We start from the raw sequence: 27,272 nt of genomic DNA on the forward strand, positions 1-27,272 counted from the left end.
ATCTGCTCGGAGGACATAGGACAATGGGCAGCTATGTGTCCAGTACCGTGACATCTCCAGCAGATCATGTCTTTCCCAGCGGCCTTTGGCAACCACTCAGCAACCCCTTGGGACCTTTCACTCCCCCCAGTTGTAGCTCTACTCCCCCTCTTTTGGGGCTCTGGTTCCCTCTGAGTAACCCAGTATGGGGATGCAGCACCACCCGGCTTCCTTAGGGACCTGTCGACCACTTGGTATCTTTCTATGAGGCCGACAAGGTCATCCGCATTCTGGGGGTCTCCCTGAGCAACTCAGGTCTGCACCAGCCTAGGAAGGGAATGCACAAATCTGTCCATGACAACCCGCTCGACCTTCTGAGCTGGAGTGGAGGACTCCGGCTGCAGCCACTTCTGTACAAGATTAGGAAACCTGAGTAAGGTGAACAGAATAAATAAATACAGGTTTCATAATCCCACTGGTTACATCTCCATGCAGTGGGTATGGTTTTGCGGGCCAATGGGTGCTGTGTTTTTCTGACATCATACACCTCTGTTTATCTATGCTATTATCCAATTATTTATGATATGATGTTAAACTTTTTGATATAATAAAATTATTCACTGTTTTCTACCATTTAGCTCCTCTATGTCTCTTTGTTTGATTATGCTTCTGGAGATGGTATATTGCAGCTGATTCTGGCAGTGTCCAGTCTTTCAGCTAGTTTCTTTGCTTTGTGCTTATACAGGGCCTACTTGTATATACCATGTCAGCAAATGTGGGGGAGATGGAGTTTTGCCTCCTCCAGTTACTATATGCTTTATAGTCACCACAGACTTATTGGAGCATTTGGAACATTGGGCATAGGTCTGGGCACCCCACAATTTAAACAACTGTCTCTCCATCTTGCATTCTGTACTAATTCCCAGTCCATTGAAGGGAGGCGGTACTGATGGTTCTGTCAGATTAAGTCCATGCAGTCCATTGTCAAAACATTCATACATCACTTTATTACTTATCGTGGTTTCAGTATATCTCCTGTACTCATTTCCTCAGCTACTTTCTTTCACTGTTCAGCTTTAGACATCAGACCATTGTCTTGTAACCAACCACGGTGCTCTCTACAAGGGCATTCCAGCCTTTTTCAATATCCTTTTACAATCTGTTATGGTATTCTTGCCTTCATGTTTTCTGACCACTCTCTTTGCTGTCTTTCCTTGTGGTTTTTGGCTCCATCTATTCAGCAATTTTCCATACTAGACTTCCAGGTACCTCAGACCTTAAACACCTTGGTAGCTTCTTAGACAGTGCCAGAACACTTTCTTTGTGCGTAAGTCTGGCACCAAGCCATTTTCACACCCTACATAACACAAACGCCAATAAACGGACTAAAAGATATCCCTTCTGTTGATTCTTCTCAACAGCAAAACCAGACACAACAACATTAGTAATCCTCCAACTACAAGTACCTGTAGCATCGGCGTCTCTGCCCCCTGACAGGCAGAGACGCCATCCCACTCACCTCCTCGCTCCCCACTCTGCGTTCTCCAGCGCTCCTCTTCCTGCTGCCGGCGCGCGCAGCTCCCCGGGCACTGTGCTTAGGGCGCGCGCGCACTCCCTCCCTCTTAAAGGGGCCGTGCGCGCCGTCCTAAGGAGTCCCCGGCCAATAGCCGAGGGTCCTCCCATATATAAGGCACCTCCTCCAAAATGGAGGTGCCCGAGCAAAAGTTGTTGCACAGTGTTTCTGACCTCTACTTCAGCCCTCAGGTCCCGCTGCTAGCCTGACTACCAGTCTTGCCCGCCAGCCTGTTACCTGCCTGTTACCTGCCGTGCCTGCCAGCCCGCTCACCTGGGAGCACTTGCCTGTTGCCTGCCTGTTACCTGCCGTGCCTGCCAGTCCGCTCACCTGGGAGCACTTGCCTGTTGCCTGCCTGTTACCTGCCGTGCCTGCCAGCCCGCTCACCTGGGAGCACTTGCCTGTGACCTGCCTGTTACCTGCTTGTTACCTGCCATGCCTTCCCGGAGGCTCCTGCCGTCACTTGCCGTGACCACCTAGAGACTCCTGCCATCACTTGCCGTGACCACCTGCCAGACCACCTAGAGACTCCTGCCGTCACTTGCCGTGACCACCTAGAGACTCCTGCTGTCACTTGCCGTGACCACCTGCCAGCCCACCTAGAGACTCCTGCCGTCACTTGCCGTGTCTACCTGATAGCCTACCTGGAGGCTTCCGCTCGCCAGCCTGCCTGCTGTGCCTACCTGCTATTCCGGTCAGTCCCTGCCATCTGTACCGTGGGAGTCACCTGCTCCCTTACAAGGTCGTCCCCAGAGTAGCACCTGGTCCCTCGGCTCGGTCCCTCCCTGGTCACGGAGTCGTTAGCTGCCGTACGACCAGGGTCGGTCCGGGTTGATACTTAGTTACACCCCTCTGGGTCCCTCCTTGCACCGTAGCACAGAGGTTCCACCTCCCTGACCCGTAACAGTACCACTATATTCTACACTTATACATTAATTCTATCACATGCACAAAGTTCAAAAAAGGCATAAATATCTCTTCAGTTCTTGGCCAGACTATTAAATGCAAAATAACTCACCCGGATTGGAGGAGGACCAAACTCACAGTGAAAGTGAAGCAAAAATGTAAGAATAAGCTTTTTACTTTATGCTGTAGCTTTATGTTCACTGTTGCAGGAGAGTCCTTCCTCACTCGAAATCAAGATGGTACAATACGTGCCTGGTCCCTGTTCGGGTGTCAAATATCTGTGAGTGAAATCAACTCTCTTCTATTGCTTTTTGATTTCCAAATGATAAAGATATGGTTGCGAGCATTTGGGAAATCAAACAGTATAACCTTAGCATGATGTACTAAGCAGGATTTCTGGTTTATTATCACACAGCTCAAGTTTAAATACTGTCACAAACAAACAAAAAAAAACTTCATACCAAAAGAAATAACCAATAGGATTTTAGGGCTTGAACAGAAATGTAAAAGTTATCTTCCGAGCAGCATTGACTATTTGATCACCATGAAACAAGAGTGATGAGACAAGATGGATACACAGAGACAAGATGGAGTCTGTTTTCTCACAATACTCTCAAGGACTAAGGATCTACTCGGAGGTGGGCAAGTAGTAGTGGTGGATAAGCTAATTTTCCACCTGCCCCCGCTGTGCACCTGGCAAAAACACTGGCTTGGTTTCCTTTTGCTGAGAGCCATCCAAAAAAGGGGTACTTACATATCAGACAACTTTGGGAGCTAGAAAGGATTTTACTACATCATAATGTTATTTATGTAAATTGCTAAAACAGTTTTATGCATGTACTTATTAAGGTTGGTGTTTCCAAAACCTTTCAATCTATAGCTGCATGTTGATATGCGTGTATTGAAATAATAATATTTGTTAATAAAATGCCTGCTGTGTCCATAAAAACTCTATCATAGGCAGTCTGAGTTTCTATTTCAGGATATGAAGAAAAAGAGGGAAGGGGTGTGTCACGCTGGGTATGGGAAAGAATAGTGCAACACAGAGGGAAGAGGGAAAGGGAGCCCAGACACTAGGGAAAGGGGGGGGGGAGTGGAGACCTCCTAGTCTGGTCTAGTGTCACCCTGTCTCAACTACCATCCCTATATTGGCTCTTCACAAAGCGCCGCACGAGTGCCTCGCCCTGACTTTCCCTAGTGTATGGCTAAGGCTAGGGAGGGGAGGATATAAGCATTAGTCGATCTCCACTAAACTCTATAGACAACAAGGGTAGACAAACGGGGGGATTGCTTAGCTTTAGATGACTCCAAACAAATGCTCACACGGCCTCAAGCTCAAGCTCCAGAGAGGACAAAGTACTGCTCCTGCTGAAGCCTCACAAGTAGTAATGAATATCGCCGGCACCTCCCTCTCAGACACACCAGGTATTTATACACTCAGGCCAGGGAGCTAATTAGCCAGAGGGAGGTAGCTGCTGGGTCCTAGAGACAGCCAGCCTCTAAGAAGATGTCTGTAAAGCCAAACATAGAGATCTCTTGCAACCAATTGCAGGGCAACTGTCGGTCACCTCTGACACACCCGTGACAGGGTGACAGGGTCATAATTGGTTAATTATTGAAGAGCGCAAGAAATTCCTCTTCCTCCTGTCAAGTGCCATAAAACAGTATATATGAACTTATAGGTTTAATGGGCACAGACACACTCATATGTCTGTTGCTATACCAGGTACTGCAGTGAATGGACCACTGCGCTCCAGTGAACATCATTACTTCTACAATTTGCTGATTGTTGGGTGTCTTAAGAGTTGATAGGCTGAAATTACATACAAAGATAAGCTATTAGTATAATATCATGGAAAACCACTTTGACCCCTTCCCGACATGTGTCGTATATATACTGCTCTGCGGGAGCTGCGTTCCCACAAAAAGCAGTATACATACGGCACAGTGACCATGGGCTCAAGCTAGCACCAATCGCAGGCGTTTAACCCCTGTGATGCTGCTGTCAATAGTGACAGCGACATCCAGTACATCGCAGAGTGAGTGGACTCCCTGTCTGCTCTCATTAGCACAACACGATGCAATCATGTTGTGCTGATGGTCTCCATGGTGACCCCCGTTCTCAAGATGGGGTCCTTCAGGGTCCTGCAGGAAGGTGGCCTGTCAGCATCTGCTCAGGTAGCAGGAGCTGAGATGCCTCCTTCCTGCCTGTCAGACGCTAATCTGATGCTCTGCAATGTAGAAGCTTTGCAGAGTAATAGATCAGCAATCTGTCACTTTGAAGTTGATGTCCCATCAAAGAACAAAAAAAAAAAGAAAAAATATTCATCCAATCAATACATTTATTTATATAAAAAAAAATACACATATTTAGTATCGCCACGTCCGGAACGACCCAGCCTATAAATCTGTCCCACCAGTTAACCCCTTCAGTGAACACTGTATAAAAAAAAAAAAATCAAGACAAAAAAATATGCGTTATCATTATACCGACAAACAAAAAGTGCATTAAAACGCGATCAAAAAGATGAATATAAATAAAATTGGTACAGCTGAAAACGTCATCTTATCCTCCAAAAAACAAGTGCCATAGAGCTCCATCAGCGGAAAAATAAAAAAGTTACAGCTCTCAGAATAAAGCGAAGCAAAAATAATTATCTTTTCTATAAAATAGTTTTTATTGTGTAAAACCGACAAAACATAAAAAAAAGATATAAATGTGGTATCGCTGTAATCATACTGACCTGAAAAATAAAGCTGCCTTATCAATTTTACTACATGTGGAACGGCATAAAAAAAAAACACCAAAAACAATTCCTGAATTGCTGGTTTTTGTTCATTCTGTCTCCCAAAAATCGAAATAGAAAGTGATCAAAAGATGTTATGTGCCCGAAAATGGCACCAATAAAAACGTCAACTCGTCTCGCAAAAAACAAACCTTTAACATGACTCTGTCAGCCAAACTATGGAAAAATTATAGCTCTTAAAATATTGCAATGCAAAAACTAGTTTTTGCAAAAAAAAGCGTCTTTTAGTGTGTGACAGCAGCCAAACATAAAAACCCGATATAAATCTGGTATTCATGTAATGGCACCATCCAGGAGAATAAAGTCATCAAATCACTTATGCTGCATGAGGAATGGCGTAAAAAATATATAAAACCAATTCATCACCTGCTGTTGATTTGTTCATTCTGCCTCCCAAAGATCACAGTAAGACACATTTATCCTGCGCTCTGAGTTGAGCGCTTTTACTGGGGTTTCCCTGTAAATCTCTGAAATACATGATTCAGACAGAATCTCCAGCAGAAGATTCTCTATAATGAGGCAGATGGAGGCACTGTGGATACCGTAGGACCTGTGATACAGCGGTGTCCGTCTATTTATTAGGTGTGCATAAAAGTGCCGTCGGCCACAGTTTTGTGCACTTCTGAAAGAAGGACACTGCTGAACAGAGGCCAGACAAAGTCCAGAATAAACTCTGCTGCCTCATTATAGTGAATAAATCTCTCTGGGGTTTCATCTGAATGATGTCACTTGGAGATTTAGATGGAAACCCCAAAGTAAGTGCTGAGCGTAGAACGCCGTATAAATGTGATCCAAAATGTTATGTAAAATGTTCCCAATAAAAGCTTCAACTCAATCCACAAAAAGCCCCAACTCAGGTCAATCATCTGTTATCGGAAATATAGGGGGCTTCAACGTTACTGGTAGTACAAAGGCTCTGGAAAAAAGCTATGTCTCCTTCCTCCCCAAAAGAAATCCAGCAAATTCTGCGCTCCCAAACCCAAATGCCCTTCTGAGCCCCAGTGTGTCTAATCCACATTTAACATCCACATGTTTGGCATTTCTGTAGCGATGAGAGGCTTATTTACGGGTGCATGTCTCCATGAGCATGCGCTGGGCATAATGTACTGGGCACTACAACGTACTGGTCACTACAACGGCAGTTTGCAATTTTCACTCAGCAACATCCATTGCTGCTTGTTTCTGGAAAACACTCATGTAGTCAAAATTGTTATTACACCTGTAGATAAGTTCCTAAAGGGGTATCATTTCTAAAATTGGGTCATTTGAGGGGGGGATTCTGCTCTTCTAGCACTTAGGGGCTCTGTATATGGAGGCTGCAAACTATTCTAGGAAAATCTGCGCTCCAAGAGGCAAATAGAGCTCCATCGCTCCCTAGTCTTGCCGTGTGTCTAAGCAGTACTTTACAGCCACATATGAGATATTTATACATTCAGCAGAAATTGGGGGACAAATTTTGGTGCCATTTTTACCAATTTCCCCTTGTGAAAATATAAAATCTGGGGCTAAAAGAAAATTTTGGTGGTAAAAATGTAATTATTTTTTCTTCACTGCCCAATAGTATAAAATGCTGTGACACACTTGATGTGTTAATATGATCACTGCATCTTTAGATGAATTCATTGAGAGGTTTAGTTTGTAAAATGGGGTCACTTATGGGGGGTTCTGCTGTTCTGGCACCTCAGGGGCTCTGCCAATGTGACATGGCACCCTCAAACCAGTCCAGCAAAATCTGAACTCCAATATGGCACTCCTTCCCTTCTGAGCTTTGCACCGTGCTTCAAAAGTAGTTTTCAACCACATATGGGGTATTAGCATACTCAAGAAAAATTTCACAAAAAATTTTGGTGTCCCTTTTCTCCTGTTATCCTTGTGAAAATGATAAGATTTGGGGCTAAAACAACATTTTGATGGAAAAAATATATATATTTTTTCATTTTCACAGATGAACGTTCTAAAATTCTGTGAAGCACCTGTGGGTTCAAGTTGCTCACCACACATCTAGATAAATTACTTGAGGGGTCTAGTTTACAAAATGGGGTCACTTGTGGGGGGTTTCCACTGTTTAGACACAGCAGGGGCTCCCAAATGCTACATGGCGACCGCTAATTACTCAAGCAAATTTTACATTGAAAAAGTCAAATCCCTTCCCTTTCAAGCCCTGCTGTGTGCCTAAACAGTGGTTTTCCCCCACATATGGGGTGTACGTGTGATCAGGAGAAATTGCACAACAAATTTTGGGGTACATTTTCTCCTGTTACCCTTGTGAAAGTAAAAAATAATGGGTCTAAAGGAAAATTTGTCTGAAAAAAAGTTAAAGGTTTATTTTTCCTTCCACATTCCATTAATTCCTGTGAAGCATCTGAAGGGTTAATCAACTTCTTGAATACTGTTTTGAGCACCTTAAGGGGTGAGGTTTTGGATTGGTGTCGCTTTTGGGTATTTTCTGTCATATAGGCCCCTCAAAGTCACTTCAAATATGATGTGGTCCCTAAAAAAATGGTTTTGTAAATTTTGTTGTAAAAATGAGAAATCGCTGGTCAGCTTTTAACCCTTATAGCTTCCTAATAAAAAAATGTTGTTTCAAAAATTGTGCTGATGTAAAGTAGACATGTGGGAAATGTTATTTATTAACTATCTGTGTGACACATCCCTCTGATTCAAGGGCATAAAAATTAAAAGTTTGAAAATTGCTACTTTTTTTCCAAATTTCTGATTTTTTCACAAATAAACGCAAGTCATATCAAAGAAATTTTACCGCCATCATGAAGTAAAATATGTCACGAAAAAACTCTCAGAGTCACTAGGATCCATTGAAGCGTTCTACAGTTATTCCCACATAAAGTGATGCTGTTTTAAAAAATTGGCCTGGTCAGGAAGGTGAAAACAGGCTTCAGGGTGAAGGGGTTAATTAGTTTATTAATTCTGACCTTGTATGATTTGTATGATAGTGAGGAGGATCCACAAACAGCATGCAAAAGCATTAATTATTTATAACAGAACTTGAGGTGAAACTTTTAACCCACGCAGCTACAGTACAGTGCAAAAGTTTTAGACGGTGTTGAAAAAATGCGGCAAAGTAAGATTGATTTCAAAAGTAGACGTGTGAGTAGTTTATTTTGATCAATTAACAAGATGCAAAGCGAATGAACAAAAGAGAAATCTAAGTCAAATCTATATTTGGTGTGACCGCCCTTTGTCTTTAAAACAGCATCAAAGAATCAATTCTTCTAGGTACACTTGCAAGCAGGTTTTGAAGGAGCTCGGCAGGTGTAGTTTTGTATGAAACCTTCTATCTCTTCATGTAATCCCAGACGGACTTAATGATGTTAGCCAAATCATCTCTTCCAGGACTCTCTTCTTTACACTGAAGATAGTTGTTAAACACATTGGCTGTATGTTTGCAGAATAAATTTGGAGCCAATCAGAATCCTCCCCGATGGTATTGCATAATGGATACGTATCTGCTTGTATTTCTCAGCATTGAAACAGCAAGAAACAGGCAATAATATGCTGCAGTGCCATAAGCTCCAAACTGACTGCAACCAGTGGGACCCAGCTACACCCATCTAATGTATGGAGAAGTCTGTCCAAAAGTGGTCTTATGGAAGAATTGTGGCTAAAAAAACATACATTTGACATGGAAACAAGGGAAACAAGGCCAAGTGACTTAACTATGCACAAAAGTATAGCAACCGGGGTGCAGAAAAATAGTCAGCAGTTGCTCTGGACTGATAAGTGTAACATACCTGGCGGCGTCCTTGCATAGTGGTCCATCTCCCACTGTGCAAGAGCGCGCACTTGATCTCCAGTCCAGGGTGTCTCTCTGGCTTCCCTCCATGCTGTCTGTTTGCTTCTGTGTCTGCTGCTTATGGGCGGCGCCCGATCACTTCCTGCTTTTTGTACCTGCTGCAGGCACACCCTTTGTGCGTCCTCAGCCTATTGCTGTCTGTCACCTGGTATTTAAACCAGCTGCCCCATTAACCCATGCCTGAGCATCTTGCCCTGTCAGTTGGCTTTTGTCTCTGACATGCCAGGTCCTGTCTATGTTACCTGTCTTGCAGTATCTGTTCCCATGTCTGTACTGTGTCCTATCTGTGTACCTTAACCTGCAGTCTGTACTCGTTCCTTGCCTGTTCGTTCCGCCTTCCTGGAGGCTGTATTTCCAGGCCAGTCTGAACACGCTCCTTGCCTGTTCGTCCCGCCTCTCTGGGGGCCGTATTCCCAGACCCGCTCCTGTATCCCACTGCAGTGTCGGTCTCCTCCGTACACTCAGTTCCAGTCTGAACTCTCTCCTATCTTTTACCTGTTTTTTCTCTATGTCCGTTCCTTTCCTTTTTCTGCCGAGTCTGAACTCGTACCTACTCCTGCTCGTTGTCACTGTACTTCCGTTTGTGAGTTTGTGGTCCACTCGCTACTTCTCTGCAAGTACCCTGTGGGTATCTGGTTCTGCCTTTCCCTTCTAGTCTGTTCCGTGTGAACAGAGCCCTGTTCCTTCCGCGTCTGCGGTTTTCGCTTTGCTTTGCTCTGTCCACCGCGTCTGCGGTTTTCGCTTTGCTCAGCTCTGTCCGCCGCGTCTGCGGTTTTCGCTTTGCTCAGCTCTGTCCGCCGCGTCTGCGGTTTTCGCTTTGCTCAGCTCTGTCCGCCGCGTCTGCGGTTTTCGCTTTGCTCAGCTCTGTCCGCCGCGTCTGCGGTTTTCGCTTTGCTCAGCTCTGTCCGCCGCGTCTGCGGTTTTCGCTTTGCTCAGCTCTGTCCACCGCCTCTGCGGTTTTCGCTTTGCTCAGCTCTGTCCACCGCCTCTGCGGTTTTCGCTTTGCTCAGCTCTGTCCACCGCCTCTGCGGTTTTCGCTTTGCTCAGCTCTGTCCACCGCCTCTGCGGTTTTCGCTTTGCTCAGCTCTGTCCACCGCCTCTGCGGTTTTCGCTTTGCTCAGCTCTGTCCACCGCCTCTGCGGTTTTCGCTTTGCTCAGCTCTGTCCACCGCCTCTGCGGTTTTCGCTTTGCTCAGCTCTGTCCACCGCCTCTGCGGTTTTCGCTTTGCTCAGCTCTGTCCACCGCGTCTGCGGTTTTCGCTTTGCTCAGCTCTGTCTACCGCGTCTGCGGTTTCGAATTTGTCTCCCAGTCTGTACTGGACCCTACCCAGCTTGTGCTCTAGTCTGCCTGTTCCTGTATTCCCCGGTGTGGGTCAACAGCCGTGTCCGGAGTCTGACCTGGAGTAGACCCTGGTTCCTCTGCTCGGTTCCTCCCTGGTGCACTGGCGTCGTATGCCGTCGTGCGACCTTGGTCGGATCGGGCAGATACTTAGTTACGCCCCTCCAGGCACTCTCCGGTTCATGGCACAGTGGAATCACTACATAAACACGCACACGCCAGTCAGTCCGGGCGTGTGCATTACAGCATGCTCAGGCCATGGTTCCCGTTGAGCCCCACGGCCTTCGCTCTCTGAGAAGTTTTCCAGCGAATACATGCATTAAAATAAATAAATAATTTTTTTTTTCCCTTTAGCTGAGTTCCAGGCGAATTACGCACCCGTCCAGATGGATCTATCTGCTCTCGTTCCTGCGGATCCGCTACGTTATTATGGGGATCCAAGACAAAGTCGTGCATTTGTGGAGCAATGCATGCTACACTTCAAGTTCTACCCTCTATGTTTTCCCACCGATCGGGTTAAGGTGGCATTCATTATGTCTTACCTGGCGGGTGATGCCTTGGAATGGATCAACCCCCTATATGAAACACAGGATCCGATCCTCCTGGACCTAATGGCCTTCCTGGTGGCCTTTCTAATGGTCTTCGATGATCCTAACCCGGAGGCTCCTGCTGAAGCTTCACTTCCCAATATCCCGGAGCAGCCCCAATGGGTAATGTGTGTGGGTAGCGCAATAGTCCTCCAGCCCAATGAGACTACTGCCCACCCAGAATCCTCACAGGGTGACTACGCTTTCCGGAATACTTCTCCCAACTTCAAGAGGCAGTCCAGACGTGCTAGACGTAGAGGCAAGCCGTCACGCCAGGGTCTGTCCTCCCTGAGACCTCCTGACCCCAACCTTGAAGTCCCTACTGAAGCTTCATCTCCCTGTATCCCGGAGAAGCCCCAACGGGTAATGTGCGTGGGTAGTGCACCAGTTCTCCTGCCCGAAGAGACTTCTGCCCATCCAGACTCCACACAGGAGAACTTCCTGCACCCGGCATCAGATGCTTCACCCACTTTAACCGGTGTGCATGTCCAAGGATGCTCCAAAGCTGTGATTGCCTCAGAGTCCGTGCACCTCTACTACCTGGCGGAGGACCCCCTGTTGCCTCCTGAATCCTCCGGGATACCACTCGATGACAAATGGAGAGAGACTTCTCTACACCCAGTACTCGATACTTTGTCCGCTTCGTCCTGTGAGCCTGACAATGGGTACCCCAAAGTGGTAGTTACCTCCGAGTCTCTACACCCCTCCGACCAGGCAGAGGACCTCCAGTTGTCTCCAGAACCCTTCGGGGTGCTACCTGGTAGCGAAAGGACAGAGACTCTCCTATACTCTGTACCTGATACCTCGCTCGCTTCGTCCAGTGAGTCCAACCTAGTGTACTCCGAAGCAGAGGTTACTCCCGAGTCTCTACACCCCTCCGACCAGGCGGAGGACCTCCAGTTGTCTCCAGAACCCTTCGGGGTGCCACCTGGTGGTGAATGGATAGAGACTTTCCTATATCCTGGATCTGATACATGGCTTGCTTCGTCCAGTGAGTCCGACCTAGTGTACTCTGAAGCAGAGGTTACCCATGAGTCTCTACACCCCTCTGACCAGGCGGAGGACCTCCAGTTGTCTCCAGAACCCTTCGGGGTGCCACCTGGTGGTGAATGGACAGAGACTCTCCAATACTCGGTACCCGATACCTCACCTGCTTCGTCCAGTGAGTCCGACCTAGTGTACTCTGAAGCAGATGTTTTCCCCGAGCCTCTGCACTCTTCTGACCCGGCAGAGGACCTCCAGTTGTTTCCTGACTCCTTCGGGGTACCACCAGATAACAAAGAGACAGTGACTTTTTTTCACCCTGTACCTGATAACCTGTCTATTTCTTCCTGTGAATTTGACAAGATGTACCTCGAAGCAGAGGTTATCCCCGAGTCTCTACACCCCTCCGACCAGGCGGAGGACCTCCAGTTGTCTCCTGAACCCTTCGGGGTGCTACCTGATAACGAATGGACAGGTACTCTTCTATATTCGGTACCTGATACCTCGCCCGCTTCATCCAGCGAGTCCGACCTAGTCTACTCCGAAGCAGAGGTTACCCCCGAGTCTCTGCACTATTCCGACCCGGCGGAGGACTCCCAGTTGTTTTCTGAATCCTCCTGGGTACCACCAGATAACAAGGTAACAGGGACTTTTCTACACCTTGTACCTGATACCTCGCCCATTTCATCCTGTGAGTTTGACAAGATGTACCCCGAAGCAGAGGTTACCCCCGAGTCTCTGCACTCCTTCAACCCGGCGGAGGACTTCCAGTTGTCTCCTGAACCCTCTGGGGTGCTACCTGATAATAAGTGGAGAGAGACTTCCCTGTGTGCTGTTCCTGGTACTCCACCTGTTTCGTCTGTTGCTGAGGATGGCTGGATAGGAGGTAGCATCCTAGCTACCCAGATGAGACCAGTTTCTCCAGTGGACAGTGGAAGTGATCTACTTGAAGTAAAGGATTGGCCCTCGAATTCCCTGCGGAACATTCTGGCAGGCCTGAAGAAGAGGGGGCGTAAGGGGGGGGGTACTGTAACATACCTGGCGGCGTCCTTGCATAGTGGTCCATCTCCCACTGTGCAAGAGCGCGCACTTGATCTCCAGTCCAGGGTGTCTCTCTGGCTTCCCTCCATGCTGTCTGTTTGCTTCTGTGTCTGCTGCTTATGGGCGGCACCCGATCACTTCCTGCTTTTTGTACCTGCTGCAGGCACACCCTTTGTGCGTCCTCAGCATATTGCTGTCTGTCACCTGGTATTTAAACCAGCTGCCCCATTAACCCATGCCTGAGCATCTTGCCCTGTCAGTTGGCTTTTGTCTCTGACATGCCAGGTCCTGTCTATGTTACCTGTCTTGCAGTATCTGTTCCCATGTCTGTACTGTGTCCTATCTGTGTACCTTAACCTGCAGTCTGTACTCGTTCCTTGCCTGTTCGTTCCGCCTTCCTGGAGGCTGTATTTCCAGGCCAGTCTGAACACGCTCCTTGCCTGTTCGTCCCGCCTCTCTGGGGGCCGTATTCCCAGACCCGCTCCTGTATCCCGCTGCAGTGTCGGTCTCCTCCGTACACTCAGTTCCAGTCTGAACTCTCTCCTATCTTTTACCTGTTTTTTCTCTATGTCCGTTCCTTTCCTTTTTCTGCAGAGTCTGAACTCGTACCTACTCCTGCTCATTGTCACTGTACTTCCGTTTGTGAGTTTGTGGTCCACTCGCTACTTCTCTGCAAGTACCCTGTGGGTATCTGGTTCTGCCTTTCCCTTCTAGTCTGTTCCGTGTGAACAGAGCCCTGTTCCTTCCACGTCTGCGGTTTTCGCTTTGCTCAGCTCTGTCCACCGCGTCTGCGGTTTTCGCTTTGCTCAGCTCTGTCCGCCGCGTCTGCGGTTTTCGCTTTGCTCAGCTCTGTCCGCCGCGTCTGCGGTTTTCGCTTTGCTCAGCTCTGTCCGCCGCGTCTGCGGTTTTCACCTTGCTCAGCTCTGTCCGCCGCGTCTGCGGTTTTCGCTTTGCTCAGCTCTGTCCACCGCGTTTGCGGTTTTCGCTTTGCTCAGCTCTGTCCACCGCGTCTGCGGTTTTCGCTTTGCTCAGCTCTGTCCACCGCGTCTGCGGTTTTCGCTTTGCTCAGCTCTGTCCACCGCCTCTGCGGTTTTCGCTTTGCTCAGCTCTGTCCACCGCCTCTGCGGTTTTCGCTTTGCTCAGCTCTGTCCACCGCCTCTGCGGTTTTCGCTTTGCTCAGCTCTGTCCACCGCCTCTGCGGTTTTCGCTTTGCTCAGCTCTGTCTACCGCGTCTGCGGTTTCGAATTTGTCTCCCAGTCTGTACTGGACCCTACGCAGCTTGTGCTCTAGTCTGCCTGTTCCTGTATTCCCCGGTGTGGGTCAACAGCCGTGTCCGGAGTCTGACCTGGAGTAGACCCTGGTTCCTCTGCTCGGTTCCTCCCTGGTGCACTGGCGTCATATGCCGTCGTGCGACCTTGGTCGGATCGGGCAGATACTTAGTTACGCCCCTCCAGGCACTCTCCGGTTCATGGCACAGTGGAATCACTACATAAACACGCACACGCCAGTCAGTCCGGGCGTGTGCATTACAATAAGTCAAAATTAAGAAGGTAATTTGTTCACAAAGGGCTGCAGAGCGGTATAGTTTTGAGTGTCTGCACCTGTGGCGCCCCATGGACCGGTTGCCACAGTAGTGTCGCCTCCTTCACCGGAGGTGATATTACGCTTGGAAGCAGGAGGAGCTCACCACGTCAGGTAAACCCCACATGCACACACAGGTTCTGATCCTTGACCTGAAGGGGCAGCTCTACACCCTATTTTGGGGGGCTGCCTTTTCTGGCTGGGGGAGGAGTTAGTCAGTGAGTGTGAGTGGGAAGGGAGAGGAGGAGAAAGCAGCAGAGAGAAAAGGAGAAAGTTCTGTGGAGCAGAGCAAGTGAAGAGCAGGCAGCGGAGCAGAGGACGCCAGAGTCCTGGGTTTTACGGGCATTGCACATCCCGGCAACCGAATCTGGGGGACAGGAGACTGCAAGTTTTCTGGCCATAAGCAGAGGCCCGGCAGCACAACGGTATAACTAGAGCCCTGAGCTGTACCCAAGATGGCAGTATCCCTTATGGGTTCGCACCGCCTGCTAGTACGGAGCTTAGGGCAGGAGTGAAGAAAAGGGACAGCATGATAGCTCACAGGCAGCGGGGCCCGCAGCGGAGAAGCGCAGCAGGCAGGCCTCCAAACTCAACTGATGGGGTGGACTCCGATTGCTTCCAGGCTCACCGGACCCTTCTGGACCTAGTGACAAGTGCCCCGGACTCCACAGCTTTCTCTGCAATAAAGGTAACCGGACTGCATTTCTCGCATCTGTCTTCTTCTTCTGTGCCTCCCCGCAGCTGTGCTACCACCGCGACTATCATCACTGCTGCCGCCCTGCTCTCTGCACCCTGTTTCCCCCCCGCCGCCATCTTTCATATGAACTTTCTCAATCCCTGGGGGCCCACTTCACCGGTGGGAAGTGTTTCATCCTAGCTGCTATACCATCTATCCCCCAGGGCCCACACAGCAGCGCTGGTCTTCCCTGACCAGGCACCACAGGTGGCGTCACATAAAGACTACGAATCCCCTGTAAATACTCCCCTCATCTGCTGGGCCAGGGCCACGGAGCTGGGCCACTGCCACCGTGACCTCCCTGGAAGACTGCCAGACCGGCTACCGAGTACCCTAAGCCCATACGGCCGCTGCACACCCAACAGTGAAGCGTGGTAGTTAGTTCTTTTAGGCGTCCTTCACATGTCCATATTTCCAGTATGTGTGGTATTACTTTTTTTTACAGATACCACACGTACCCAATATAACCGATGCTGCTATTTTCATATCCGTGTTTTTACAAGGACCATATGTATGTGCAAAACTCAAATTGACGTGTCCATTTTTTTCCCTCAGCACAGATGACAAAGGCCAATACAATTCTATGGGTCTGTGAAAAACACGTACAGCACATGGATGCCATTGGTGTGCCATCTGTGAGCTGCATGTGTGCTATACATGTTAAACTTTGCAAAGTATAGGAGAATCTTTGTAATTTAATTCTTTCTTTAACAATACCGGTAAAACACCGATGACACCCTTATGGAAAACACTGATGGCACCAGTACCGGTTTTTCACATACGTGTTTAAACACAGACATGTGAAGGAGGCCTAAGATGTATGGATCAACCTTCCTGCTAAATTCCTTTCAAAACTTTGTGCAAGTATAGTTAGGAGAATTGCTGCTTTGATGCTGTTATGAAGGTAGAAGGCGGTCACACCAAATATTGATTTGATCTAGATTTCTCTTTTGTTCAATCATTTTGCTATTTGTTAACTGGTAAAAATAAACTATTAGAACTTCTATTTTTAAAAGCATTCCTACTTACATCTGGTCACCCAGCCTACTTAATAATTATGTGCTATGCATTGTGAACATAACAGTTTACACTGGACAATGTGCTGCCGAGAACAATTCTAATTATCTTTTGTGCAGCCTAAAAGATCATTTCAACTGTTCCTCGTTCACCATGTGATCAGCAGCCTGTTTAATCTCCTTGATTATAGTGAATAAGCCATTCATTGGAATGTTCGTTTAGCATAATAGTGCAATGTAAATGAACCATAACCATTTAAAATCAGCTATGTCCTCATATAATAAGATAACCATTTACGAGCAGTTATGTCCTCCTCTAGTAGATTATCTCTTGTGCATCCTAACCCTTGATGTGGGCTTCACAATACAAAGGGTACGGCTGATAAAAATTATTCTTACTTTTAGTACAGTTCAGGCGCTTGGCGTGAAGAGACGTAAATATTTCTCTGATTTCTGTTTCATTTCCTTGTTTTTTGGGATACACTATACTTTGTATTTGACGCATTTTTGAGTAAAAAAATTATATTATATTCTAAGTACCAGCGTCTTGTCAAAACGCTAAAACAGGTAATTGATAAGTCTGTTATAATGTCAGCTAGGTCTGAGCACAAAGTTTTTAGATGATGTATAAAATCACCTCCACTCTCCCACAGTTGGTATCTTCCAGAGAAGAGAATCTTACCATATTTTGTGCTCACTCTGGTAAAATAAAAAAATTAAACAACTTCTTCCGTGTAAATACTGGAAATCATTCAATAAAGGCATATGCATTTCTCAGAAACAATTGGTACTTTTTGATTTTTTATTACACAACTATTATTCTAGAACTTGACTGAATAATCACTGTGCAGGACTAGTCATAACTATACCCCTCCCAAAATCACAATATACCTTCTGAAAGTGCAATGCATCAAACACAGCAATCAGCATTTAGGAAAAGGAGGGCAGAGAAGAATTTACAAAGGTTGAGTGTTCACTTATAAAAATGGGCAAATCCTATCCATTCTATACATATAAAGTATTATTCTGCAGCTTCATCTCACTTATCCATATTATTAAAAGCCACATCAGGACAACTGAGGGTCAAGACTGGAATTATGCAGCTGGCAATTCTCCATCCTCTGCTAAACATATAGTGCTTCACTTGTATTAACCAGAGTATACAATCTCACCAGTGGTGCCGTGAATTATTTGATACTCTGCTATCTGCTGCTCTGTTCTGAACCAGATACATCAAAACAGTCCTTTCAATTGACGTACCCAGTTGGGACTTAAAAATAAATGAATGTAAACAGGATTGGTTATGTAAGAGAAGTTTGTCCGTGTTATATGTATCAATTATTAACCCTTCACTTTTATAGATTTTTAGTTTTTAAACATGCACAATAATTTACAGCAGATGAATACAACACCCAGTTATAAATATATTATTTTAATAATATTGGTAAATTTACCCCATGCCTGTTTTCCACTATGTTACTTTATGGTAGGGTGGCAGTTGCCTTGATGCATCAAGTGCCTTATATCTCCAACAATCCTCCTCACAGAAACATGAGGTTCTTCAGTACCTCTTTATGCTAACGAATTGAAAAAGAAACGTAAAGTTTTGTTTTGTTATTGTAATGCAGGTGCCGAAATGCAACGCACAGAGACACAAGGCGAGAACAGTCAGAGATGTTTGTAAACAGTTTTATACAACAGGTATACTGAAACAAGGGATTAGCAACAAGGGTAATGAACAGTGGTTTGAAATATCAGAAAAATACGAAATTTCTCAAAGTAAGGCGCAGTCTCTTAAAATAAAGCGCAGTCTCTTAAAATAAGGTGCAGTCTCTTAAAGTAAGGTGATACCCTCAAGCATGAGAGACACCACACAAGTTCTTTAACCGTGAATTTGGCCCTAGCGGGGGTCACCGGTTATTCCCGCTAGGCCGTGAGTCTCTTTCCGGATAAATTCAATTAAATCACGTTGTGCTACTTTAGCCCCAACCGTTCCCCTCCCAACCTGAGTACTTAAACCCAATTGTCCCCCGTACCGTGGGTGAGCAGTGGAAGTGACGGCCCTGCTCACGCATGCAGCTCCTCTGCTTCCGCTGGCGTGACTTTCCTGGGGCAACTGTCTCTCAACACCTCTCTGCTTGGCCATTGGAGGCAGTCTCTCGAGCCTTGGATAGGGGGGTACAGGCCTCGTCTGTCGGCGGCCGACGTCAGGTTCCGCGAACTCACTCAGCACCGCGATCAGGTTCCTAGCATCCTCAGCAGGCACAGCACTCGGGTCACAACTGTGAGGGATCTGGAGCTCTTTTACCGGTGCCCGGCTGGAGCACCTCTCAGGCCTCTGGATTTGGCCTGTCACGCGGGGTTTCTCAGGATGAAGGGAGCACGTCTGCTCCTCTCTGCTGCTTGGCGCCAAAGACCCCTCAGGTTTGGTGCGCTGGCCTCTTATCTCTCTGAACTCCTTCCTGGAAGTCACCTGATCGGGTCCAGTGTCTGAACCTGCCCTCCCTGCAACTTCCCTTGTATATTTTGGTTCCGCTTGACTGTCTCTGGCCAGTAGATGGCAGTCTCACTCCATCCTTGAAACGTCATGTTGAAGTTCTTTTACAAGCTTTCTTGCCCGTTCTACATTCCTCCCTCCTTTTTGCTCGCCAGTCCTCGGGCGAGTGGACGCCTCGCAGAATTGATGTCTCCTTCCAGGCAGCGCAAGCTCAGACAGGAGTTGGGCACACTCCTGCATTTTCTGTTGGATTCGAGACCTGATAAACTCTTCCTGAGCATACCTGTTAGGAGGAATTCCGGCATTAGCCCGCTCAGTTCTGCGGGGCTCTTCTTGCGGAGGAGACTCAGGGAGATCCGAGGAATCAACTACTGGGGATTGCAAATCATTTCCTGACTCATTCTGACTTCCACTCGGGAGTGGCACCAACGGTTCTGACGGGCCCAACTGCATTGTGGCCCACCCTTATTCATCCCCCAAGGTTCCTGCATGTGGCACTTCAGCCACTTCCGGTACAGACTTCTGCTTCAGAGGAGCAAGGTCGCAACATATTACGGTGCAACACCATGGATGTCGCGGCGTCATCCCCTTCGGGCCTAACCTCGTAGACGGGGTTGTCTGGGTGAACCTTCTTCACCACCCGATATGGTATTGCCTCCCAACGATGGTCCAGCTTACTCCCAAATCGTTTAGCCCTCACCAGCACTCGGTCTCCTGGCTGAAGCGATCCACCTGTGGTCGGGGGCCGAACTGCATGCTCTACTTCCTGAAACTTCTGAGCAACCAGTCTTCTCACGGTATGGAGTCGACGCTGGTGTTCTCGAATCCAGGTACTTGGGCCACTGCCCGGGCTGGAGTCTTCTGAGTCTAGCTCCAGTTCGGTGATTTCTCGGCCACTTCTTCCAAACAGCAACATGTAGGGGGTGTAGGCGGTGGTTGCATGAACTCGATTATTATACACCCACACCAGCTCGGACACGAATTCGGGCCACTTCATCTTTTTGTCCGCTTCCAGTGTTCGCAACATTTGCAACAGGGTTCGGTTAAAGCGCTCGCATGCACCGTTCCCTTGCGGGTGATAGGGCGTTGTCCGGGAACGGTCGATCCCATAGATGCGGTATAGCTCATCCATCACTCGTCCTTGGAAGCAGGCTCCCTGGTCAGAATGTATTCGCTTCGGGCACCCATAAATCCGGATGAAATCTTGACAAATGGCCTTGGCTGCGGCTTCTGCCGTCTGATCTTTAGTGGGTGTCACTACTGCGAACTTGGTGGAGTGATCAGTCATGACTAAACAGTGTCCATAACCGTTGTATGAAGTTCCTACCATCAAGTAGTCAATCATCAAGACTTCCAAGGGGGCAGAAGTTCGGATGGTCTGAATGGGAGCTCTTTGCTCCGGGGGCTTGTTCAACTCACACTGGCGACATGTTCGGCAGACTCCCTCGACTTCTTGTCGCAGTTGAGGCCAATACACCAGCCGTTCTAACCACCAGAAGGTCTTTTCTACTCCGAAGTGAGCACCTCTTCTATGAGCTTCTTGGGCTAGCTGTGTTACTAGCGCTCCTGGAACTACCACTTGCCAGGTAACATCAAACTCTTGAGGCAGCTGGATTCTTCGGCATAGCAAGCCGTCCTTCAGGAGGAGCCTCTCCCACTGGCTTAGGATTTGTAGGGTAGTTGGAAGTGAAGCGGCTCTGGTTTCCTGGTCGGGTCTCTGATTAAGGGTGACCCATTCTCTCAACTTTGCTAGCTCCGGGTCGGATTGCTGCAGATGTATCCATTCGTCTCTTGAACGGCCCAGAATCTGAGTGGGCCTCGGCTCCTCTCTGGTCTATTGGGCGTCGACCACAGCTGCGGCGAACTGGCTGAAATCCGGGATCTCGTCGCCTTCGAGCTCCTCATCTCTGGCCTTCTTCGGCCCCGCCTGAGTGACCCGGGACAGGGCATCTGCATGTGTGTTCAGGGCCTTGGACCGATAGGCGATTTTATACTGGAATTTGGACATCCTTGCGACCCACCGCTGTTCTAACGCGCCCAGTTTGGCGTTCTCCAAGTGGGCCAAAGGGTTGTTATCTGTCCGCACTTGCACTTCTGACCCTGACAAGTACTCAGCAAATTTCTCGGTCATGGCCCACACCAGTGCCAGTAGCTCCAGCTTAAACGAACTGTAGTTGTCCAGATTCTTCTCCGTATCTCGGAGTGACCTGCTGGCATACGCGATCACTCGCTCTTTCCCTCCTTGTACTTGAGCCAGCACTGCTCCCAGCCCATGCAGTGTACAACATGAAAGGCTGCGAAAAGTCAGCGTAGGCCAGAATTGGGGCATCTGTTAGCGCCATTTTCAATGCTCGGAATGCCTCTTCTTGTCGTGGGCCCCACTGAATGGGCTGCCGCTTGGCTCTCCCGGCTGTTCCTCTCAGCAATTCATTGAGCGGGATCGCAATCTTAGCGAAGTCTTTAATGAATCTGCGGTAGTATCCAGCAAGCCCCAGGAATGCCCTTAGTTCCCTTAGATTGGCGGGCATGGGCCACTTCTGCACGGCAGCTACTTTCTCCGCAGGTGGGTGCACCCCTGCACTGGACACAGTGTGCCCCAGATATTCAATTTCTCATTTGAAGAGACGACACTTACGAGGCTTAATTTTCAGGCAGTGCCTTTGTAGCCGTTCTAACACTTGTTCCAATCGGCGGAGATGATCCTCAAACGTTGCGGAATAGATAATTATATCGTCCAGATATATTAAAGTGGCTTCAAAGTTGAGGTCCCCCAAGCATCTCTCCATCAGCCGTTGGAAGGTTCCTGGCGCATTTGTTAGTCCGAACGGCATTCGATTGAACTCAAACAGGCCCATAGGGAGAACAAAAGCTGTCTTCGGACGATCCTTCTCAGCTACTGGGACCTGCCAATAGCCACTGGCCAGGTCGAGGGAGGAGAAGAATTTGGCGCTCCCTAGTGCAGATAAAGACTCTTCGATTTTGGAGAGTGGATAGGAGTCCCGTACTGTACAGGCATTCAGCTTTCGATAGTCTACGCAGAATCTCAGGGTACCATCCTTTTTTCGGACCAGCACGATCGGAGCCGCCCAGGGACTCTGGCTTTCACAGATCACACCGTTCCGCAACATGTGGGTCAACAGCTCTTTCACCTCCTGGTACATTTGAGGCGGGATCTGCCGATATCTCTCTCGGATGGGAGCAGTATTTCCGGTGGGTATTTCGTGCTGAATGTCCCGAGTGCACCCGAAATCATCTTCATGCTGTGCAAACACTCCCTAATATCGCTGTAGAAGTTGTTCGATCTGCCTTACTTTTCCAGCAGAAAACTCAGTCAGGTTAGCTTCCATTTCTTCCAGGAGATGGCGTCCAGACAACGGTTCTCTTCCATGTTCCTGGCTATTGAGGGACACTTCTAGGGTCCATGGTTTTCCTTCCACAGGTGCCAGCCCTATAGCGTCAGCTCTAGTAAGGGCCTCCGGCATTATGCACACTCGCGCCACCTCTTGTCGGGGCAACAACTGTAAACTGGTGCCACTTAAATTGATGCAGCGCACGGGTACTCGACCGCGCCGCACGGTGGCCAGAGTTCGAGCAATCAGGAGTCCAGAGGGCGCTTCTTCTCCCTCCATTGGTTCAACTTGAATGTCCACGCCCTCTAAGGACACATGTGCCAGCACCGGCAAAGTGAGTACAGTCTGTCCCACCGGCAGTGTCATTGTGGCTTCGGGCGGTATCGATACCTTACCAAGGTACTGGGAGGTAGTGGGCAACTTTTGAATCTGACTGACCCGCACGAGGTTCTGGAACACTCTCTTGTTAGCTGGGTCTCAAGTGGAGTGGGTCCAGTTGTTTTTGCTACAGCCCTCAGCCAGGAACTGTCCGACTTCATTCAACACATTCATGCCCAGGGTTACAATGGGCCCATCGCCTCCGGGCCCGGTGGTCAGTACGATCCTTTTTCGACCGAGGTCCTTTCCACATGCCTGTACGGACATCCATACTACTCCCGCTACTGGGATAGGTAGTTGATTAGCCGCCACCAGTTTGACAGTGGGTTCCCGGCAGGAACGAGCGACTTCTGGAAAGTGATTTTGGAAGTACATCTCAGGCATAGTGGTCACTTGAGACCCGGTGTCCATCAAACAGCGGATCCGCTGCCCATTGAATTCAGCCCAGATAATGGGCCTCTCGGAGACAATGTCTTCAGAGCTCCCTCTTCTACTCTCTGAAGCTCGAGACCCCACGGTATGTTCCACAACCGTGGGGCGTTTTAGTTTAACGGCTGTCCCCTCCTCCTCCTTTCTCGGTTGGGACAGTCTTTGGAGATATGCCCCCTACCTCCGCAGGTCCAGCACTCCGGTCCTCGTTCTGCCGATAGGTCGAGTACATGTCGTGCTGAGGCCGGATAGGAACGTCTTTCTCGTTCTGGTCTCCGTCCGCATTGAGCAGTACGGTCAGTCGGCAAGGGGGCAGTAGGAGTCTTCCTAATAGAATTCAGCTCACCCCGAATGTCTCGAATTTCCTGACGTATTTCCCGTACCCAATCAGGCTCTTGATTGGTGAATCCAGGATCAATTGCCTCATGACTTCTAACTGTGGCTTTGAGAACAGGAACTTCTCTCTCCAGGACTCTAGCTTCAGCCCCTACCTCCAGGAAGCCCATATCAGGGCTCAATCGCAGCCGCTCCTTCAGGATCTGCCTCAGGGAAGGGTCTTTCAAGCCAGCAATCAGTTGGTCACGCAACACCTCATCCAATGGTCCCAGTCCTCGGTTCCCATCTCGAGTTTTCTTAGTGATATGAACAAATAAAGTAGCACACTGTAACACTGAGTATATAGATATGAAATATGAAATATGAATAGCTTAACTGCTGTAGAAAATAGAAATAAATGAAAAAAAATTTTTGAAAAATTTTTTTGCGCATGTAAATATGAAGTATGGAAAATGAATAGCATTACTGCTGTAAATAAATGAGAAATCTTAGCGCATAAATTGGCCAATTCATGTGTACCTGACAGCCACGGTAAGGCGTTTCTCGATGTCAGGACCTATAATGTGAATACCTCTCTAAGAGACCTCCGTCTGCTTATGTGTGGGAAAGACAGATCCTGATGCATTTAAAACCACCTGCAGCATGGGGGTGGGGGTGGAGTGCTCAGTCAACGCTAAATCTAGTAACAAAGAAAATGACGGCACTTCCACTACAAAAACTAGGTGTGAACAGGTGCTTACTAAGAGCAGCTACCTCCATATATAATGAACAAATAAAGTAGCACACTGTAACACTGAGTATATAGATATGAAATATGAAATATGAATAGCTTAACTGCTATAGAAAATAGAAATAAATGAAAAAAAATCTTTGAAAAATTTTTTTGCGCATGTAAATATGAAGTATGGAAAATGAATAGCATTACTGCTGTAAATAAATGAGAAATCTTAGCGCATAAATTGGCCAATTCATGTGTACCTGACAGCCGCGGTAAGGCGTTTCTCGATGTCAGGACCTATAATGTGAATACCTCTCTAAGAGACCTCCGTCTGCTTATGTGTGGGAAAGACAGATCCTGATGCATTTAAAACCACCTGCGGCATGGGGGTGGGGGTGGAGTGCTCAGTCAACGCTAAATCTAGTAACAAAGAAAATGACGGCACTTCCACTACAAAAACTAGGTGTGAACAGGTGCTTACTAAGAGCAGCTACCTCCATATATAATGAACAAATAAAGTAGCACACTGTAACACTGAGTATATAGATATGAAATATGAATAGCTTAACTGCTGTAGAAAATAGAAATAAATGAAAAAAATTTTTTGAAAAATTTTTTTGCGCATGTAAATATGAAGTATGGAAAATGAATAGCATTACTGCTGTAAATAAATGAGAAATCTTAGCGCATAAATTGGCCAATTCATGTGTACCTGACAGCCGCGGTAAGGCGTTTCTCGATGTCAGGACCTATAATGTGAATACCTCTCTAAGAGACCTCCGTCTGCTTATGTGTGGGAAAGACAGATCCTGATGCATTTAAAACCACCTGCGGCATGGGGGTGGGGGTGGAGTGCTCAGTCAACGCTAAATCTAGTAACAAAGAAAATGACGGCACTTCCACTACAAAAACTAGGTGTGAACAGGTGCTTACTAAGAGCAGCTACCTCCATATATAATGAACAAATAAAGTAGCACACTGTAACACTGAGTATATAGATATGAAATATGAATAGCTTAACTGCTGTAGAAAATAGAAATAAATGAAAAAAATTTTGAAAATTTTTTTTGCGCATGTAAATATGAAGTATGGAAAATGAATAGCATTACTGCTGTAAATAAATGAGAAATCTTAGCGCATAAATTGGCCAATTCATGTGTACCTGACAGCCGCGGTAAGGCGTTTCTCGATGTCAGGACCTATAATGTGAATACCTCTCTAAGAGACCTCCGTCTGCTTCTGTAGCACCCTGAGGATTCGGCTGCTACAGGGGTATTGCACCTCAACCCAGAGGTGTGATATTCCACTCCCGGGTAAGGATGGAGTGTGGACCTGAGCTCGGTAGGCTGCATGCACTACACACATCCCATTTCCGAGGAGCAGACCGACGGTACTCCCACTTAGAAATGTGCAGGTACGACCGAGTCTGTTCCTGGCTGGAGTGGGAGGGGGGTGGAACATCCCAAGTAGTGTAGGGGCAGATAGGGGGAGCAGCCTGGGTAAAGATAGGAGCTCATTGGGTGCTGGTCACCTGAGCTCACACATAGAGGGTGTATATAAGGTGGGCACCATCAGAGAACAGGGTCAGTCAGTCAGCCTTTGCAGAGGAGTCAGTCTGTCAGAGCAAGAAGCAGAGGTCCAGATGAGCCTGCAGAGTGAGAGTGGAGCAGAGAAGGAAAGACCCAGAGGAGACAAAGAGAGGACTCTGAGAACCCAAATTCAATCCCCGGGTGAAGAGTCGGCAATAGGGTACCGGATCCCAAACTGGTGGGGGCAAAAGCACACCCTAGCCAGAGACCGGAGGCCGTGGGCAGGATCTGCCACGGCCACCCACCACATCCACCCCGAAGGCATACCACGTGGAGGGTCAGGGAACCCAAGGCCAAGGGTCTCCCAACAGAAGGCCCGAGGGAGCTGGACCTAGGTGGATCACTAGTGGGGACGGCCAGAGGAAAGGACAGAAGGAGAGCTCAGGGTCACGCTCCGGACTTGTTTGGGGGTTTGCTGAATCCAGGACCTGGTGGACGCAGCACGGCTCGGGTGGTCACTTGAAGCTGGAGTGACCGGAACATCAGCAGTGAGTAAATACCCTAAACTGCACAACCCGACTCTGTCTTCACTTAACATCTATGCTGCACCACCACAACCCCCATCCTCTGCACCTGACCCCCTGAGGCTATACCCCACCCGTTGGGGGTTATACTACCAAAAGCTGCACCAACACCATCAGCCTCAGCGGACCCTGCTGCAGCGGCGGCCATAGTGACCGCAATACAACGGGTGGCGTAGTCGACATTAAGAACTTAATAACATCTGTAGGACTGCCACATACTCTGAGCTTGACACCCTGGGCACGGACCGGGTCACAGCCACTCGGAAGACTACAACTCCCATCTGATCCGGCTCCGGGTATTCCCCTAAAGAATATGGCCCAGGGGGCGCGTCAACTTTGGCGTAGTCGGCAGGATTACGTGCCCGCAACAACCGGGTACTGCGTGCCTGAAGAAAAGAACAAGTTTACCTCAAAAAGAAGTCTCCTGCCGGTTCCGGAGGGTCCCCGCCATCGGACTCCATCACAGGTCGATTCCCGCCGGTTGTCCGCCATTAACAGCTTTTTCCCGCCATCTGCAGAGTTTCCCGCCACTGGGAGACGATTCCCGCCATTTCCAAAGGTTTCCCGCCTTGTCAGAGCGGACGCCATTATGGGCGTGCCAGAGGATGGTAAGAGGCCGCCTCCCATCGTGGGCCAGGACCGAAAATGGCGCCAAAAGTGGAAACCGCCCCCACCAACAGAGACTGTGATGCTAGAGGTGTCTGTCAGCGTGAAAGAACTGCCCCTGGAGCTGACAATCACCAAGTGGCCCCGGGACCGCCCTCGAAGTGGGAGGACTGAGAAGAAGAGAACGAAGATGGGTGTCGCTTGGAGCAGTCTGGAGCGAGCGCACCCGGAGGCAAGAAGCCTGGAGAAGAGTTTCGGAGGAGCTTACCCGGAGATGGCGAGAAAGCAGAGCAGCACCGGCCCGTTGGCCAGGAGCCTGCTAGAAACAGAGGAGGGAGAGCAGAGCAGCACCGGCCCGCTGGCCAGGAGCCTGCTGGAGACAACAGAAGGAGAGCAGAGCAGCACCGACCCGTTGGTCAGGTGCCTGCTGGAAGCAACGACCCCACTAGGCCTAGTGGAGGTCCTAGCACAGATTCCCCGAGACCG

This window comes from Phyllobates terribilis, unplaced genomic scaffold (assembly GCF_046119375.1).
Source record: "Phyllobates terribilis strain yellow unplaced genomic scaffold, ASM4611937v1 Scaffold_13__5_contigs__length_258822181, whole genome shotgun sequence".
Taxonomy (NCBI): domain Eukaryota; kingdom Metazoa; phylum Chordata; class Amphibia; order Anura; family Dendrobatidae; genus Phyllobates; species Phyllobates terribilis.